General features: G+C 41.9%; 1 protein-coding gene across 6 annotated transcripts in view; it reads left to right on the top strand.

Moving 5' to 3' along the window:
- The window catches only part of MAST4 (microtubule associated serine/threonine kinase family member 4), a 519,579-nt gene that overhangs the window by 135,932 nt on the left and 363,235 nt on the right, over positions 1–20,412 (top strand). The gene's annotated exons all lie outside the window — the stretch shown is intronic.

Below are 20,412 nucleotides of genomic sequence, written 5' to 3'. Positions count from 1 at the left end.
ACTTTTGTCACCCAATTAACTTTGATAAGTTTCATTAAACTCAGCTCTTTGAGAGGAAGCTCTGTGATGTTTTCATCTTCTTATCACTAATAATAATGATAGCTAACTTTAAGAGCTAACTGTGTGGCATGCACTGTTTGCAGGGAATTACATTTATTGACTTACTTAGTTCTTAAACATATTTATCCACTTGTGAGGGAGGCAGTCTTATGCTCATTTTACAGATGAAAACTCTGAGGAACAGATAGTTTGAATAAATGGCACAAGATCATGGTGTTCACAAAAAGCAGAGCCAAGACTTGAACCTGAGTGTTGTGGCTCCAGAAAACTGCACTGTTCCTAATACAGAAGGTACTTAGTAAACTCTGACAGGATTAATTGGAATGAATCCTAGGTGGGAAAGTTTATGCTCATTTGGAATCCAGGGCTGACACTCTCTGTTGGTGATCCTTGTCCCTTAATTACAAAAGTAAATTAAAACCATGCAATTAATCCATGGCATGAGAGTGCATGTCCATCAGCTCAGGCACGTTTCAAGCTTCTGTGGGCATTATGTCTGCAAATTTTCTATTGGCCAGAGCAAGTCATATTATAAAGCCCAGAGTCAAGGGCCGGAAGCATGCTCTACCCACGTGATACCTTGGCAAAGGTGCAGATGTATAACACTGCTGTAGGGGAGCAAAGAATTGGGACCAATAATTCCATTTGTCATAATTGACCTCTTTAGTATAAACAGTTCTTTACAATAAGAATATTTGCATGTGCCTATTTTTTAATTATAACAGTGATATCTGTTTAATGTAGACAAATTAGAAAATGAAGGGGAAAAAAAAGTGAGGAGCCCTTACCTCCATCATGCACTGATAGCCATAGTTGAACTTTTGGCATTTTCTTCCCTAACTAAAATTTGGGATTACTTAAAGGTATTAGATTAAAGGAAAAAACCATCAGTACCTTTTTTACAGGGCTAGCATTTAAACAACAAACCCAGAGCTTACTATGTCCAACTTTGCCTGGAAAAAAAAAAAAAACAAAACAACTTTTTTTTTTTCTTTTTGGAGGCGAATGGTATTTTCTCTCTTCATGGCCTGCAACTTGCTAAATAGGCACCCAGAAATATCCAGTAAACACTGAGCTTTGGAGCCCCCTAATGAGTAAGAGGAGCATTATTCTAATCATTTTACAGACCCCTAATTCAAGGCGTAAATATGTGATAAGGTGCCTGACAGTTCACAGCAAGGAAGCTGAACAGTGAAGGAGAGAACCTCAGGATCCTGAGTGCTGCCTTCTTGATAGGCAAAGGAATACCCTGAATCCTGGTCCTGAATTTCACAACTGGGATGTATGTTGCAGCCTTAATAGTCATGATCCTTTTCCTTATGAAGAAAGTTGTGTTTTCCAAAACATAGTGGCTTGTTTAGAATGTAAAACAAAGAGGATTCTATATATGTTTGCAAGTTGCTTCTAATAATAATAAACCAACTTTGTAGATAGTATAAACTAGGATTTCTAACACAGTTAGGATCTGGTGTTCTATTTTGGGGGCAATATTGAGACATTTTTCTTTCTTGAACTATGCAAATCAGTTTGGAATGACACCTGAAAAAATTTTAAAAGCATTTCAGAGGAATTTTACTTCAAGAGGGAAAGGGAAAAACAAACAGCACAATCCTAGAAAACATTTTTTTCCTTTAAAATTAACCTGGAGGCCTTTGTGTTTCAGTGCTGCATAGAGCGTAACGGGTTTCTCATCCTAGATGCCTCCTTAGTTTAGTGGGCGAGACAAAGAATTGAGATTAAAGTGAATTTACATAAAATAAGACTTTTTTCTGGAAAGCCTTGATATTTAGTAAATACTGCTCCTAAATCTTCTCCTTGATGCCCTAGATTTCTTTATTGTCATAATTCCATCAAAAGAATGCCTAGACAAAGTGGTGTGCGTTAGGATGTTATAACAAGCAAACGAGAACGTATCAACGGCTTAGCACAATACTCATTTATTTCTTGCTCATGTATGTGTTGCTGGTTAGCAGGCAGCTGTCTTCCTCATGATGAGTCAGGGACCCACGCTCCTTCCATTTTCTGGTATTATTCTTCCGTGCGGCCGTAAGACACGGAGCTTCCAGCTGAGAGAAGTGGAAAAACAGAGGCGAAAGCTTTCCAACTTCTTAAAAGTCCCAGCCTGGAAGAGTCACATTCTTGTTGCCTATTCACATCCTTTCTGTCAAGATTCTGTCACATGGTCACAGCCAAATGTCAGCCTGGCGCCGCTGTGGGGGGCACTAGAATGCTCCTTGCTGGGCTGTCGCCTCTGTATACAACTACACAAGAGGCCGTGACAACATTGTGCTTGGCCTGAGAGAGAAGTAGGTTTTAATACAGAAAATGGGATAAATTCAGTTTGAATACTGAATGTTCAGTATGTTAAGTTTGAATACCTGTAAGACCTGCTAACTGGGTATATCAGATAGGACTGTGGAATCACAGAAAGGGAGAGAATTGTATTTTGGAAAGGAAAGGATTAGCTCCATCTCAGAGAGGAAGATGATGATAAGAAATTGTCTTTGGATTCAACAATAGGTCACTGGTTGCCTTGGGAAGAGTAGGGAGGTGTGGAAAGAAGCTAGAATGGAGTAGGTTAAGAACAAACGGTAGTTAAGAGATGAGAGGTAGCTAATTGGTTGGTAGTTGAGTGTAGGTGGCTCTTTTGAGAGGTCGTGCTGGGAGGAGGACTAGAGACATGGGGAGGAGCTGGAAGGGTGTGAGGGGTCAGAAGGAAACATCTTAGTATGGGTCCATGTGAACGTGTTTGTCAGGTGCTGGTGTGCTAACTGAAGAAAGATGATAGCCAAAGGGAAGGGCTTTAGGAGGAACCCAGCAATGTATCTGCAGCACATGTAAGAAGGGTGGCTTTTTTATAGGAGAAGGGGCACTTCCTCCCTTGAAATAGGAGGAAGGAGGAGCAAAAGGATGCAAAAGCTGGTAGTCTAGATACATCTGTATCATGGAATACTATTCAGCAATAAAAAGGAACGAACTGTTGATGGGGCTGACAGCCTGGGAATTAGACTGCATAAAAAAGCATGCTGTTTAATTCCATTTGTATATGCCATTCTTGAAATGACACAGTTGTAGAAGTCCAGAACTGGTGAGTGGTTGCCAGGGCTTAAGGTGGGAGGGAGGTAAGTGTGACTATAAGTGGGTGACATGAGGGATCCTCTGGTGATGGGCACGTTCTAGATCTTGACTGTGTTGGTGTCATTCTACTGATGGTTATGGTATCCTGTAGTCTTGCAAGGTGTTACCATTGAGGAAGACTGGGTAGAACATAACTGGGATCTCTGTGTATTGTTTCTTCCTGCTACCTGTGAATCTACATGTATCTTGAGAGTAAGAAGTTTCATGTTTAAATGTCTCCTTTCCATATCGCTGTTTTCAATAAATTTGCTTAATAAAAAGTAGGTAGTTTAATAGATTTGGTCGCTTCACTTGTGTCAGTGCATTATGAGACCCCTGGGTCGTGCTCAGGAGGGTTATATGGATATGGAGTAGAGAAGGAAGTCATAGAGTCGTGGAGAATGGGAAGGGAGCTATAAATGTAATTGGATTGCTTGGAAGCATTGACAACCGATTTAAGGTCTGAGGTCATGAATCAAAAGTGAAGGCTATCTGCATGTTTGAGGAAAATGTTAAGACACCAGGGAAATGGGTGTACTGGGAATAGTATTTCCACAGAACATAGCAGAGAGGCCTGGTTGAGGGTCATTTAAGACAGTGGTGGGGAGGAGGGGCCAAGCTGTGTAAGAATGAGTGGAGTTCTGGTGCCTTTAGTGGAATTGCTCAGTGGTGGAGTCAAAGCCCACGGGAGCTTGAAAGGAGGACTGGAAGTGGGGCCCTGGGCGTGTGGTTGTGTTGGGGACTGCACATTGGGTGGACTGAGTTGGACTTAACCAGTCCCTGAAGGATGAGTGAAATGTTAATATTTTGAAATCTGGCAAAATCTGAAACTCTTAAAGGGCAAAGACATTTACAGTTGTTGTAAATGGTGCTCTCTTGTGATGCTCTCAGTTTGGGTTCTTGGCTCTTGGCCAACAAGGAGAAAACCCCAGATCCACAGATAATTCTCACTTAGGGTTGTACCGGTTTAAAAACCTATTTCTATTTGTTTTGCTATTTGTCAATGTTTAAAAAATCTCCAGGCTGAAAGCATATAAGAGGGAGCAGGCATTGTTTTAGGTTGGTTTACTGTTTTGTTTTAGAACTTGTAAAATTGTGTAGTTCATCAACAATAGTTGATTAAACTGGAGGATGTCTACCCATTCTTCTGGGTTGCTAGGCAATTAAGAGGCAACTCCTTTAGCATCTTCTTCCTGGTGAGAGTGCTGACTTGTAAATAGCCTTTAAACCTACTGCTGTCTTCACCGCTCCTATGTCCGTTTATGTCTGGATATTTTGTTGGCATCTAGGTGTTCTAATTAGAAGATGAGTCTCATGGTGTATTTTTGTTGTACGATTTCTCCTTGTCAGAGTAGGAAAGCCTCCAGAGACTTCTACTTAATGGGGCCTGCAGCTGTTAGCCGGTTCCTTTGGCAGATGTTGCCTCCCAGTGGCTCTCTGTCGGGGAGCCTTCTGCTGCGGCTCGTCTCCCATGCAGATGGCCTACCAAGCAGTCATGGCTCCCCCTAACAGGGTGATTGTAAGGTGGTTCCCAGGCCCCTGGTCACCTGCTGCTTAGGAACTGCCATGTGGCCACCTTGTTCAGAACCAGGCTGCAGAGACCTACTTGAAACTCCAATAGCTCTTTCAGGTCTTTGGTACCACGGAAGTCTTCCCAAGAGGTGATGATGTCAGGCATGCTGGGAGAATTAATTAAGGCGTGAGTCTACATGAGGACTTGAAGAATCGAATGTGGTTTTCTTATACCGGAATTCAGATGAGAGACGAGGCTGTTAGCTTTGAAGTGATGTGAGCTCCAGAGAGTGCTGGGACCCAGGCTTCATAAGCGGAGCTGGCTCATCAGCCATTGGACAGTTTTGTACCAGATCGAGTTCAAAGGACTTAAAATTAGTTCTGAGTATTAAGATGTTGATAGAAGACTCAGTTTCTCTTAAGCTTTTTGAGGTGCCTTCTGCAGAGCAAAAAGTAACTTGGACCTTACATCATTGTTGACCTAGAATTTCAAGGTTGCTAGGGTAGGAAAAGCAGCTGAATACTAGAACTGAACCATTCTCACTTGCAAAATAAGGTCCCCTGCTTGATGTTCTCCTGTATGGTGGATGTGGCAAATCAAATGTTGTACCTGAGCTTCTTTAAAGTACACCAAGGAAGAGTGTCTGAATCAAAGTTTCTGCTGGTATTATTTTAAAAGCTGTGTGTGTCTAAATAGATAAGGAGGCTCTCTGTATCAGGCTAATGAAGAAACTTTACAGAAACAAATGAAAGATAGATGGACATCACTAGACTTCCTCCCTCCCCGTTTCAGTCCCTCTCCTGCTCTCTTAATGTCTCCCCCATATTTTTTGTGTTCTTGTGTGGTTCTATAAATAATGGATTTTGGTTCTTCCTGGGAGAAAAATGAATTTATTGAATCCTTATGTCAAAGATTCAAGTTGTTTGTTCTTCAAATTCTCTTTAGACTAGAAAGTTGATTCTGGGGGGGGCGGGGGTGTGTGTGGTTTGGGGGCATTTTTATCAAGGGGTTGATTTTTTTTGAACGGGCCCAATCATGTTCTGTTTTATTTTCTCTCCACTGATTTTATATTTGTGTACATCCCTGACATTTTGTTTTGTTCCAATAGGGTAGACTGAGGCCTGCATGGCTGGACGAGTTTTTCCTGTCCTTTATGAATTGTCTGCTTTTAGGTTCTGAAAAGTGTGCCGATTCCAAGCTTATCCTCTCTGTTCCTTATATGTATCATCTATAAAAGACGAAATGGTTTTAAGTCCCTGTGACACTTCACTATGTATGTGAGGAAGCCACAAAAGTTGATTATATTATAGTTAACATGAAATATAAATTGGAAGTCATAGAAAATCAGTGTTGCCTGTTAAATCCCACATAGAGCCCTCCTGGAATGATGAGGGAGGGGAGATAAGGTTGGGGAAGGCCAGGGAGATTTCCGGCCATGTTGGAGCACCTGTATGCAGCTGGACATGGGTTAGTGGCTCTCCTGGTGACATTTTCTTAACATGTACAGTGAAACCACAGTGCAGCTGCACAGAGGTACATGCAAGGTGCTAACTGCGCATGTGCTGGAATCTTCTGGAAACTACAGGCGTGGTAGTTGGGTGTGATGCAGTAGCGATTGGGGAGACATGTGTCAGGAAGAGAATGGGATACATGGATTACACTGAATAGGGTTTAAAGATCGAGAGCTAGTGACTTGGCTGGGTGGAGTCAGCATCTTGATATGCTACACAGTGATGTTGCAGGATGTGATAGGAATCCTGAAATGGGGATCAGAGGCCCAGATTGTAGTGAGAAGTACAGCTCTAAGTAAGGCGTGTATTGGTTTCTGGTTCTTAGTTTAATCATCTGTAAAATGAGTGGATTGGATCAGACCGTCTCAAAGTCCCTTTGAGCTTGAGTAGTAAATAATTTTTGCTACCAAGATGAGAGAGGGGGACATCTTTGCAGAGACTGGCTGCCCTTCTTTTTCTCCCTTCCCACATAAATACTTGCTCCATTGTTGAGCACGGAAGACCACTGTCTCCTCTGGGGGAACATTCCAGTGATGTCCTGTCATTGGCCTCTGAAACCGAGCACTCCAGGCCCTCCGTCTCTTGTTTAAAACTCATTTCCAGTGGCTAATCAGAGATCAAGAATGTAGACCTGTTTGTCAACTTCCTGGGTGGAAACGGAAAACGAAGCTGACTTGATGTCAGCTCTGCCGTGGAAAGAGTAGGCAAAGAAATGGAAATGCCACCAACCGGGAAGTTTAAAGATTTATAAAAATTAGTGTTTCTGCTATATTAATGACTCCGGTGGTGGTAGCCTGCATTTGTCATTGTCATGTTCCATTGTCATTCAAGTACTTAATCAACGCATATTGTCAGGGCTACATTTATTTTCCAGCATCCTGCCTGGCCAGATCATTTCTCTGTTCTCTGACTCAGTATCAGGTGCCCTGCGTCACACCAGGGCCAGAGGGAGAGCTGGAGGGCCAGTCGCTGCTTTGCTTTTAACCCATTGCTAACTTGTTCATGGCTGGGGGTGAAACTTTTAAAAAGAAAGTACAGCATTATGGAAATGTCTGGTTCCCTTTTTCTGAACAAGAACACAGGTGGAATCATTCCCACCTTAAATGACGAATGCTGAACCAAATTAGGCTTGAAGGATCTTGCATAAGGTGGCAGAGTTCCCAGCAGCAAGTCCCTGTGAAAGAGAGTCCTGTATGTATGTAAAGTAACGTAACTGGACATGCAGTCTGCATTGACATGCACGCATGCGCGCGTGGCTATGTGCCCTCGATTGTTACTTAGTGTCCCATAATGTAGTATGTGCCTGTAGTTTTGCCTTATATCACTCTAGAGGACAGGAATAATCATGTATGTCAATGTCCTTTTTTTTTTTTTTAATTCTGAAGCAAGTTTCTCTGGGCTCAGAACAAGGAAAACAGGGCTTAAATTAGTCTGCTCAATTTGAATTTTTTCTTTGGTTAAGTAGTGAGAGTTGGGTCACCCACTGTGCTTGTCTTGGTTACCAGGAACATCAGTGCAAAAGCATTTTGTTTTTCTGCTGTGGGCCATTCACTAGGTTTTGGTTGCAGTGGCATATATAAATAATTAAAAAAAGGGAAAATGATACACGTACAGACTCACAGCAGTAAGGGGCACCTGGGTGGCTCAGTTGATTAAGTGTCTGCCTTTGGCTCATGCCCTGATCTCAGGGTCCTGGGATCGAGCTCCGCGTTGGGCTCCCTGCTCAGCAGCAAGCCAGCTTCTCCCTCTGCACCTCCCCCTGCTTGTGCTCGCGCTCTCTCTCTCTCTCAAATAAATAAATGAAATCTTTAAAAACAAAACAAAACGAAACAAAACAAAACCTCACAACAATGAGATGCCTACTTAGGTGTACGAAACAGGGAAGTGAAACTCACGATCCTTTACTCCATTCAAATTCCATTCCAAACACCTCTTCATATCACTTGCTGATTCTTCAACAGCCCTACTTGAACTGTTTCCTTCCCCCTCCATTGCTTACATTGCTCTCTTCTTAGGGGGTGGGTCACTTTATATTTTCTATTTTTGGTATACCTATCATCCCTTTTACTAGTTGATAAATTCCTCCAGGAACTTTTTCTTGTATCCTCAAAGCAAAATTTCCTGCAGTGCACATATTAAGTGCTCAGTAAATAGGGTTGCCGGACAAAATGCATGACACCCAATTAATCATACCAGATAAACAACTAATAATATTTTTAGTATACTTACGTCCAATATAAAATTTGGGGCATATGTATTCAGATTTATTTGAATTCAAAAGTACTTAGGCGTCTTTTATTTTTATTTGCAAAGTCTTTCAGTAAAGGCTGGAATGGTTTTGTACCTAGGCCTTCTCAGACATGCTGTCTCATAGGGACGTGCGTGGTAAGAAAGGCAAGAGGTTAGAGGCCTTACACATAGATATTAGTACAATATTCTTTTTTATGTTTTCTTTGACCCTCTGGTTGGTTAGTCAACTCAGAGACAGGACCATCTTTGTGGACAACCCCAAGCAGACCTGGTACATGATATCCTCTTTGATGTGAGCAAGGCTGTATACAACGCTGTTGCCATGCTTTCAACAGTCATAGTCTTCTCTGTGGGTTCATGTAATGAGAGATTAAGTGCATTTAATGGAACTGTTAGAAGAAAATGATCAGACTGTCAGTCTTGAGAGGTGGCTATTTAGAAGGTGACTGGAACAACCAAAGGGCTACCTTCCCCCACCTCAGCACCAAGCACACTGATTTCCCCATAATCATGGCTGAATTCTTTATTTGACAGAGAGACACAGCGGGAGAGGGAACACAAGCAGGGGGAGTGGGAGAGGGAGAAGCAGGCTTCCCGCTGAGCAGGGAGCCCGATGCGGAGCTCGATCCCAGGACCCCGGGATCATGACCTGAGCCGAAGGCAGACGCTTAACCACTGAGCCACCCAGGCGCCCCCATGGCTGAATTCTTTAAAAAGGAATGCTGACGAGTCTAGTGATATTGTTACTTCAAAGCATGAAGAACTGACCCTGGAGTTCAAGGCTGCTTAATGCCTTCCAAGCTTTCAGAAGAATTCAGTGACTAAGGAATAGACCAGAAATGGGGGGTGAATTCCAGCCCTATACCTCTCATTAATTTCTAAGCAGTGCTTAGGCAGTCAGGAGGATAATAATCATGGCTTTAATTTTTCTCTTCTTAAAAACAAGGGCAGTGTTGTGTTAGGTTTTGGAAAGCACTTAGTGATTTGTTGGAGCTAAATTTGGGGTATCGATGGCAGTTTGGATAACATCAGTTCTTAGATTTTGTTGCTTTTAAACCAGGTAGGAGGGACATGAACTTTCCTACTAAGAGAGGTAAGAGAGCAGGCTATACACTCCCTGGTGGAAGTCTCTCTCCCTGGAAATGGAGTCTTTAACACACTACCATTTGGAATCCCTGGGGGAGAAATACTATATGGTACTTTCTGAAGGATCATTTCACAGTTGTGTTCTAGATTTTTTTTTTGCTTACTCATTAACCAGTATCAATAAACATCTCCGAAGACAAAAATACTAGTTTCTTCAGAAAGTATAGACATTGTTATTGAGGAGAAAGAATTTCAAATCTGTTTGGGAGAAATGTCGGCTTGGAACTAGAAACTGTTCCAAATAAATATATGTGGAAGTACATTGTTAGGTGAATTAGACTGTGTATATAAAAGTTTCCTTGGATAAACAGAACTTGTTGGGAAATTAGGACTTGTCTGGAAATTTCTGCTTGCATTGTGACATAGAGTTTGTTTTATCACCTTGTGGCTGCCTTTGTTCTTTTTGTTTCTCTTGTAAAGCTCCTGATGGCTAGTTCCTCCTTGGCCTCTGTCATAAGTGTTTAGATGTAGGGCAGTTGTAAGAAATGTTTAGCATCTCAGGGCTGCCAGTGACATTTGGGTGTGTCAATCAAAGCATCTTAGTGTGTAAAAGAATGGAATTGTATAGGCTTCATAATTTCTCCCAAAGATTGTGGCCAAGGATGTGATCTGTTCTGGAGAATGTTCCATGGGCACTAGAGAAGAATGTGTATTCTGTTGCTTTGGGATGGAATTGTCGTCTAGTATTTTGAGGCCAACCAGCTTGTTTTGAAAAGATAGAGTATTTTGTGGAGGTGTCGGACTTCTTTGGAGATGAGTTTCAGAAGTGAAAGTCAAAACCAAGAAAAGTGACAAGTAAGGCTGCTGACTCTTTGCCATTATTGTTACAGAACTAACGAACCAAATTCGAGTATTTTTCTAGGCAACGTGGAACCACACAGTAATGGAAAAATATGAACCCTGGTAGAAATATAAATGAGAGATAAAATGGAGAGTTACTATGCACAGACATTAAGCATGTGATCATGTCTAAGTTTGGTAGCTTCGGTGTCCGGGATGTGACGTAGGGCTGCAAATGCCTATGAGGTACAGTCCCGGGTGACAGAGTTTACAGTGGAGAGAGCAGGTTGTGTATTACAATAAATGGGACTCTCTATGCATGGAGCCACATAGGAATAGGGAAGGCCAGCAGTGCCTTGGGGTATGGGTTCAATACCCATGATGCCAAGATGGGTAAAGCATCCTGGATGGGGACCTAAACCACCACTGAACACAAGTTGTGTGTTCCACACTGTGCTGGGCACTTGACATGTGTTACTTACTGTCATCATCAGTAGAGATCTGAAAAGAGAGCTCAGAGAGGAAAAGTAATGTATCCAGGGTTCTCTAGCTAATAAATAGGGAAACCAGGATGCAAACCTGTGTCTGCCTGGTTTCTCACTCTATGCTCCTGAGTTCACTTGATGAAGGAATGAGAGCCAGTTATTCCTGAAGTGTCCTAAGCTGGAGAGAATTTGATTCTGTCTGCGGATGATGCCAAGAAGGAGTGCCCTTGGCAGGAAGAGGTGTTCTGCACTGGAAAGAAGAGGGGATAAGTCATTGGGTATCCCAGGACTCTCTTTGCCAGATGGTCTGAGAGGCTCTCTGTTCACATTCTCAGTTAGTCCTCACAGCCACAGTATGGGCTTGCTCAGTCATCTCCATTCTACAGAACGTGTGCTGGAAACTGGGGTGTAGGAGAATAAGAAGTCTGACTACGGCCACGCAGCTACTATGTGGCCATAGGCTGTGAATCTTGGATTTCAACCTCCTGACTGGATGGACTTGGATTCAACAGTTTCATGAGTTTAAACATGGAACCTATTTCCAGGATCCAGAGCGGGCAGTGAACATGTTTAGATGGAAAGATATTTTGGAAAGAATTGGACAAACTGGGTGGGGAAGTCAGAGTGTGATGGGGGAGGAGAGGATGACTCCTACTCATTTGGTTGGTGTTTTGAAGCGTACAAAATTCTGGTCCTCCCGGGGGTTTTAGAAAGGTTTGGAGGCAGATGGGGAAGAGGAAGCAGCAAGAGGAAGGGAGAATGGGGAGCTTGACAAGTAGTTTAACAGCTGTTCCGCATATCCGCAAACTGACTCTGAGAAAAAATGGTTCTATTTATTTGCCGTTTCCTTCCATATATCTTCCCAACAGCATTCATCAATATCTGTCATTTCCCAGGGGGTTTAGGCATCTCTAGCAATTCATTCTGCTGAATTATATTTCAATACGCGGATGGAGGGAGGCCAGATTGCAGATGTTAACTCTGACCTATGCCCAGCGTTGCCTAGACATGGCCACCACCCAGCTCCTGGGTGCCCTCACGCAGACAGCTGTTCCGAGACATACCACTTGCTCTCGGATTCTTGAGACCATGTTCTCATTAGAGTAGGCTCTGTTTAATACTTATTTAAAAATCAGTTTTAAGTTGTCCCATTAGCCTTTGGTCTATACAGCTAGCGCTTAGGGCAAAACTATCATGTATTTTTTTATAAGAATTTTAAATTCAGATAGTCATCATCTGAATGGAGACATTTTGGTGGTGGAGGTGCAGCAGGGATTTGCTGGCTAGGGCTGGGTCTCATTGCAGAACGGGAGAATTTGCTGGGTGTTGTGAGTACCTATAATAATAGGAACATTGCAGTTTACCAAGCTCTAGTTCAGGTATTAGTTCATTTGATCCTAGTATCTTCCTGTATTAGAGTTTGAGAGTGGTAATCTTTGTGGATGAGAAGAAATACTTCCTCTTAAAGAGCAATTTAAGGGAAAACAGAAGAAAGGAAAAAGAACAAATGTATTTCTAAGTACAGATGCAGGTTGTTCCATTTAAAAATGTACAATGTGTTGGCATTTTCCCCCTCTTATCATAAAATGCCAAGGGCAACATGGTGGCTGTCTATGATTGAGGGTGAAGAGAGTACCTTTGAATCCTGTTACTGTATTGCCCACAACTAAAGTTGCTTTTATACAGAACTTCAGCTGTAGTTGATAGTGGCGGTGGCAGCCAGAGATGGTTTGTCCAAAGGCTTTGACTTGTGTATTGTAGACATGAGTGTGCTGTTATTTTTCCACAGTCCCTAGTGTTCTCATGGTGTGAAACTGGCCTTTTGCGACTCCCTGAAAGCTGTGCCACGTACCCAGTCTGGACTCGGTACACTCTTACTTTCTGCTACCTGCTCTGCTTGTGGCAACCATCTTTCTAAAGTGTCCCGTTCACTTCCTCACCAGGCCCTTGTGGTTAATATCGTTGCCTTGCCATCCTTTGTTAAATATAGAATGCTGGTGATAGTATTCTACGCAGTGAGATTGGGCATCACCATTGGATTTGAGTCTTGCAACAGCACCGAGGTTTAGAAATGGCTGCATCGTGCTGTTGGTTGGGCTCAGACCTTGGTGTCTGGATTGCATCCCATGCTTTGACTACCAGCCTCTCAGAAGGCATGCGTACTCTCTCCATTCAGCGTTCAGTTTCCTTGTCAATTAGAGCTCCCTGTATAGGAGGCAGTGATGTCTTTAAGGACTTAGGGTCAAGGCTATGCTTTGGACTTCCCTTGTGCGAGTAAACATAGTTTTTTTTTGTTTTTTTTTTTTCCTTTTAAGGCAAGAATAGCAGCTTGTATAGGAGTCAGTGAACTTCGATCTCTGGTCACAGGTCTGTTGGTTTCTCAAATTATATTTATTTGTGCCATTAAGAAGAATGATGTAGCAGCATTGCTGATGCTGTCTAGGTATAGTTATTCTTTGGCAGTGGGACAAGAAATTGGAAGTCAGTCACCCATGTGAGAGGGAAGATGGAAGGAACCATGTCTCTGTTGTAGTAGCAGCTGAAGATGAATAAAGGGAGGCTCTAATTGCTGGGAGTGTGACAGTCGCTATGATGAGGAAACCAATGTTTAGGAGTGAGCAGTGGAGCAGAGAAGAACATCTTGAGGATGATGGAGTATACTTGAGGACAGTGGCTGCTGACTCAGGCATTCTCCCGGGCTTCAGCCAGTGACTTCTCCTGCCCTTTAACCTTTCTCCATTTCTAAATTTGGGAGTGCCCTGGGAAAAACTCAGTTCCTCTGACTTGTAAATGATTCAAACGGCTCAAGTTATTTGAGTGTAATTTGCAAGAGCAGGTGCTGACTTGGTTTAATGTGGATGCCTCCCAGACAGTAAAACAGACTTATTTTTTCTCGGGAAGGTGCATAGTTTTAGCTAAGCAAGTGAAGGTGGTTGTGTGTGTGTGTGTTTTAAGATATACATAACAAAATTCACCATTTTAAACATTTTTAAGTGTCCAATTCAGCAGCATTAAGTACATTTACAGTGTTGTACAACTGTTACCGCCATCCATCTCTAGAACATCGTCATCTTCCCAAACTGAAACTCTGTACCCAATAAACGGTAGTTCTCATCCTCTCTTTCCCTAGCTCCCAGCATCCATGGTTATACTTTCTGTCTCAGTGAAATGGACCATTCCAGGAACCTCACATAAGAGGAATCATACAGTATTTGTCCTTCTGTGCCTGGCTTATTTATTTTTTTATTATTATTTTTTAAGAAGATTTCATTTTTTATTTATTTGACAGAGACACAGTGAGAGAGGGAACACAAGCAGGGGGAGTGGGAGAGGGAGAAGCAGGCTTCCCGCGGAGCAGGGAGTCCGATGCGGGGCTCGATCCCAGGACCCTGGGATCACGACCTGAGCCGAAGGCAGACACTTAACGACTGAGCCACCCAGGTGCCCCTGGCTTGGCTTATTTAGCATGTCTTGGAGGTTCACCCATGTTGTGGCATGTGTCAGAATTTCATTCCTTTTTAAGGCTGAATCATACTCCATTGTATGTATATACAACATTCTGGTTATCTACTCATCTCTCAGTGGATGTTCGGTTTGTTTCCATCTTTTGGCTCTTGTGAATAATACTTCTATGAACTTGGTGTACACATATCTGTTCAGGTCCCTGCTTTTAGTTCTTTTCTCTATATACCCAGAAGTGGGATTGAGCAAGGGAGCTTTTAGTTGGAAGCAGGGAGGGTGAAATAGTGGGATGTCCCTCCTCCCACTTTAGTGGTGGACGTGAACTTTCAGGGAACTACTTTGAGAGCCTCAGCAGATGCTCAGGTCAGCAGCAGGCTGGTAGCCAAAATGTAAAGATTAAGGATGAGGGAGATGAGCGTGTGGCCCCGTCTGCCTGCTCCTGGCAGCAGCATGGTGGTAGCTTCACATGGTTCTTTTTGTCCCCAGCCCCTTGACTCCCATATTGCCACGCCCATTCTCCTTCCCTTCCTCCTGTGGCTCCCCCACGCCCCCTGGCCAGAACCCTTGAGAGCAACATAGCTCCTCCCTCAACGCCCTTTTGTTCCTGGTTGGTGCCTTAGAGGGATAAACAAACTTTTCCAGAGTTTTATGTATAACTGAGCGCCAGAAGCCGTATCCAAGGACTGCTTTGTTAGTAGTTACTAGGTCTTATTTTCCCTTTGATGGCTTGTTTGTAGTCTAAGAGAAATCACCCAAAATGTAAGACTGTGGACTGACTGCTAAATCTATGTTGCACTTCAGGTGATAAGGAACTTTTTTACTGGAAGCTTTTAAATCTAGTCAGGTACCATTATTCCCAGATGATAAAGTAGTTCTCCAGAGGCTATATTTAATTCCTTATATAGCCATTCTGCTGAAATTATTGCTGACCCAGTATTTTCCTACTTCACAGGGATACTTCATGCTTCGGGGGGCTTTGAAAACATGTATTTCATTTTTGAAAGCATGCATTTATGGAGGTCTTCTTGTTTCTTGGGATCAGGATGGAAACAAAGGAAAACACACCCCATTAAAGAGACCATATGTAGCCTTCATAGAACCAAGGCGCAATGTAGGTCTAGGCTCAGTAATCTACTTATTTTAATATATAATCTTAAAAGGCTGCATATCTTCCATTCTGTTAAGTAGAGGCCCCGTGACCAAAACAGTAACAATAACCAATATAAAAGCCTATTCAAGTAACTCATACCTCCATGATTGAAGCCTGACAAGTTCTTAACATCAGTCTGGCCAACCGATTTCAGTTTTAATCTGGACCTCTATTTATTGCCTCTAAATTTCTAGTTATGTCAGTAGAATATATGTAATAAATGCTATAATAAACATATCCGAATTTTATAAATGTGTTTCCAAAGAGCATAGAGCTGATCACGTTCCAGTTGTAACAGCAAGCTCCATTTGGTATTAAAATAAAGCAGCCAGATTGGTAGGCAAGCTCACCTCTCCTACAAGAAATTAGGAATGGTATTATCCATTAATTTCCACCCTGTGCAGCTGAATAATGCAGTTGACAGATGCTAATTTTCTTAAATTGTAGGCAGCAAATGATGCATGAATCCAACAGCAACACACTTTTTAGAGGCTCTTGGTAGTCATCAGAAAGCGAATTTATATAAAGTTCGATGTAGTCACTACCAAGTATGGCGTGATGTTAGTGCCTTCTAATGACTGCCTTAAATCCATCTGTTGTCCTCTTTCCCTATTAACACTAATGGGGGTCTAGGCAGGAATAAAAACCTCCCATGTGTTGTGCTCACAGACCATTCAATTTATAACATTCATGTGATTCCTAAGGATAAAACTCATGCAAGAATAATGACATCCAAAATCTAACCAGTGACGGGATTACAAATATTTCATTGTATTTGTGTGTGTTCCCTAATTTAATTATTTTTCCAGTGGCTTAACAAAAGTTTATTTCTTGCTCCCCTTCTCATACATAGTGTCATGGATAGTTTTGTGTTTCTTACTTTTGTAAGTTGATGTTATTGAATGTCCGCTGTATGATGTTTTTTTTCTTTTTGGATTTTAGGAACACCCTGTAAGTTTACCCCTATTTCACAGCTGAGGAAACTGAGACTTGGGGGAGTTCATGAATAAGTGATGGAATCGTTTTTGGGGGTCAGAGTTGGTACTCAGCAATTAGGCTGTAGAGTCAACCGTAACATAACTGGCAACTTTTATTGTTTTATGTCCTGTTGGGTTTGAAGACTGTATGAGGTAAATATATGGACTAAGTTGAAAAACTTAGTTCAAACTGAATTCCAAAACTGATCAATTATTGAACATCAAAATGTCTCCTTTGGGTTAGCGTCTGGTGACATAATAAAAGAATGGAAGCCTGACGGAGCGTCTCTCCTTGACCAAACTCTAGCCAGTTTCCTCTGAGCCCTCCTTCTCAACCAGGCCTCAAACTTAGTCAACAAAGACACGAACAAACACCAACATAGGTTCTCACAGCTCAAGGCAACCTTCTTAGCATGACCCTAGTCCTCCTAAAGCGCCTGCCTGAAAAAACTCAAGGCTGTCAAAATTTTTTGTTTGGCCAACAGATAGGTCTCTTTCTCCTAGGCTCTGTGGGAGGGTAGAATCTGAATTTGGTAAATGCCAGCCGGCAGTCAGAGCTGGCCTGGTCACAGTTTCATGGAAGGACCCTGTGTCATTTTTCACTTCCCTCACTCTCGACTGAACCCCCACTGGCTCCCTGCCCTACTCCCTCATTCTCTTACTAAAACACTCAGTGATTGTATACAAATTGAAGGTGAGTTCAGTTCACACTGGACTCTCTTTTCCTGATGCAGTAGTTACTACTGATTAAAATCTGTCCTTACCACTTTAGTGTTGCACTTGGTTTTCCTTTGATAAGGCACATGTCTGGCCTTGCTGCCAAGATGAGCCTTACACATGGTACAGTAGTACATAAAATGTATGGGGTGGTGGTAGACAGAGTGACTTTGGAGGAGAGGACGTATGGAGGTCCTGTTAGTAGTGGTCTCTGCTTGCTTTCGAGTGCCCTGTGAGAGCTAATGAAACTGAAGTGTTCAAAGTGCTTTGGAGTGAATGGAGGGAAGGGACGTGGTTCTGTTGCTTGTGCCCCTCCCCCAGAGCTTGTTCTGAGTCTGACCTCCCTTGTGAGGCGGGGCTGGATTCCCTGAGCTAGGATCCTAGCATATGAATTTCCTACACCGAGGATTTATTCGAGAACTGCCCCTGTTTCCATTCTGCTCTCCCACTGGCACAGAGGGAGGCTTTCCCAGTGTCCCCTGCCATGAATTTCATTCCAGGACCGTGGTAAGTGTCTTCATGGTTCCCTTTGGCTCCAGTGCTTCATGGGACCTCTCCTCCCGCTCCTTGCTTCCCTACCCGGACCCACTGCAAAGTTCCCACCATCAGCAGATCCCTCCCTGATGTGGCCTTAGGGTGGAAGGAATGTACTCCTGGCTGGGTGGAGCAGATTAGATTATGGAGATTATTAGATTATGGAGCACATGTTTTGATAGGAATTGTTAAAAGCAACATTATATAATAGCATATACAGAAATTAATAGAGAATAAATCACTACAACCCATATATCCACCAGCCAGCTTTAGCTAAGCTTAATACTTGCCACATTCTTCAGATGTATTAATATTAAATTTATTAAAGCCACAGGTGAAAACTTAAATTCTTTAAACTTTTACGTTCGACTCATAGACCCCATTATTGCCTGCATACGATTTTAAAACAATAAAATATTACAGCATTTTCTTCCCTAGGCCCATTCCCCATTTTCTCTGCCAGAGATAACGATAATTCTGAATTTGTTGTTTATCCTTTCCACAAAGAAATATTAGCCTTTATTTTAATATTATTAAATATTTTTCTTTATTTCCTTTGTGTTCTAAGAACACATTGCCCTGTTTTGTTCCTAGGGTGGACATGGGGATGACGTTGACAGAATTAAAAAGTTATAATGTGAGTGGCGATAGCGTATCGACTGTTTCCCATGTCCCAGGTTGAGTGTGCTAAGTGCATTATCTCATTTAATCTATTCTGCTACCATTTCCCATCTTCTCAGCGATTCTCTCTCTCTCTCTATAAAATCTATCTCCACTTAATAACTTAACGACTTAATAGCTGTATGCCCTATAATGGAGATAATATTACCTAGTACACCATAGGGTCATTAAGATATTGGAAGTGCCTGGCATATAGTAAGACCTCAACAGATTTTTAGCTATTATGCTATGCTACAAATGAAATTTAAGAAAATCATCTGTTTAGTTTTATTCTTTCTGTTTATATTTGATCAAGTATTGATCAAATAGTGTAGTTTAACTGCCTTTCAGGCAACAAACATTTATTGAGCACTTACTAAGGGCCAGGTACTGTACCTGGTACTAGGGATAAAGAAATAAATACCTATTTATTCACCTTAGGAGGGCTTATAGGGGAGATATTCTAACAATTATTTTCTACTAAAAGAAAAAACAAGGACTGATATATAAAATTATTCAGTTAACTGAAATGTTTGCCCTCTAAATTTTTCCATTGCTACATTAAATTCTTCAACTGTTTTTGTATCTACCCTTGGTTTTCTTTAAAATGAAGCATCTGGGGCAGAATAGTGGTGAGGCCAAAGTAGATTTTCTCCATGATGTAAACCTTGACATCACACAGCCTCTGTACCTTCTGTCAGGCTTCTTTCTGAAATATGAACAAAGAAAATATAAAACACAAAATATAGTAAATAGAAGGGATCAGAAGAAAAAACATCTATGGATTCTGATCACTGGAGGTTGGTATATTTTTAACAGATGTCTGTCAAAGACAGTTATTTCTATGTTAAATCATTTATTCATGTAATACTGATTTTAGTTTTCTTAAATGCAGTCTATAGTTTTCCTGTCCTTCTTTATTAATGTCCTGCTTTTGGATCTAAAGGGGGCAGATTGCCCAAAGCCCCTCTTAGTCCAGCTTTTAGTTGATGTTTTAAAATAAGGCAAGGAAAAAAAAAAGTTCTGGACTTCCAATTCTATGATCTTTCCTGCATAAAAATAGGGCTGAATGTTTTTGAGGTGGTGACCGGAATCACAGAGAGTAATTACATTTGAATATTCGGTAATAGAGTTTATGCTTCAATTAATTGGCATTTGCTATATGTATTTGTTTGGAAAAGGTCATAATCTATTCTGTGGGGTTGGAGGGAGCAGGTAACAAAAATCAGTATGATTCCATTTTTGCAAGAAAATAGAGGTTACAGGAAGAAAGCCTGGTAGAAAATCACTGAAATGTTGATAGTGGTTTTCCTTAGTGTGATTGTAGGTGACTTTTTTCCTTTATATATATGTTTATACTTCCTGCTTGTGAGTGAAAAGTAACCAAACCTAAGTGAAAAAAGATACTTACCATTTTTACTACTGTTATGGCTAAGTAGCTAACATTTACTCAGCGCTTTACTTAGAAAATTCTTTTAATCCCCTCAACAATTTACACAGTCCCATTCTTCCCATTTTAAAGATGGAAAAACCAAGGCCAGGAAAGGTTGGCTAACTTCCTTCCCCATTTGTCACCAAGGCAAGATGAAGATCTCAAAAGCAAATCTTGTTTTCTCTGGAGTCTGTGCTTTCACTATATAATATAACGAAAGAGCAGTTTTGGCGAAGTAAGTAATTGTTTGCTTTGCAATTAAAATACAAATTTCTGAAAGCGCTGGGATGAAAGCATTAGACCTCTTCACATGGACAGTGATGGGAGCTGTAGCTTGCTCCTGTACTTTGATAGTACCAGTGGTCACCGTGCACACTGCTAGTAAATCAGTTAATACATGGCAACAGTTATTAACCAGTGGGATATGCTTGTTGACTGAAGTAAGAGCGTGAGGCTCTTTTACAAGGACCAGACCTGCTGGGGAAAATCCAGATGTTGCTTCTGCTACAGGGCACCCAGCCACACGTGCTGCAATCCCTCATGTTTCTGAGAGGAATGTGGCTGGATGCCGCCCGCCCCCTCAACCTTGAATGAGGTTCTGTGGGTTGCCTGCCATCT

The sequence above is a fragment of the Leptonychotes weddellii genome, chromosome 7, assembly GCF_054177405.1.
Source record: "Leptonychotes weddellii isolate Sample4059 chromosome 7, ASM5417740v2, whole genome shotgun sequence".
Taxonomy (NCBI): Eukaryota; Metazoa; Chordata; class Mammalia; order Carnivora; family Phocidae; genus Leptonychotes; species Leptonychotes weddellii.
This window is presented reverse-complemented; position numbering and strand designations above follow the sequence as displayed.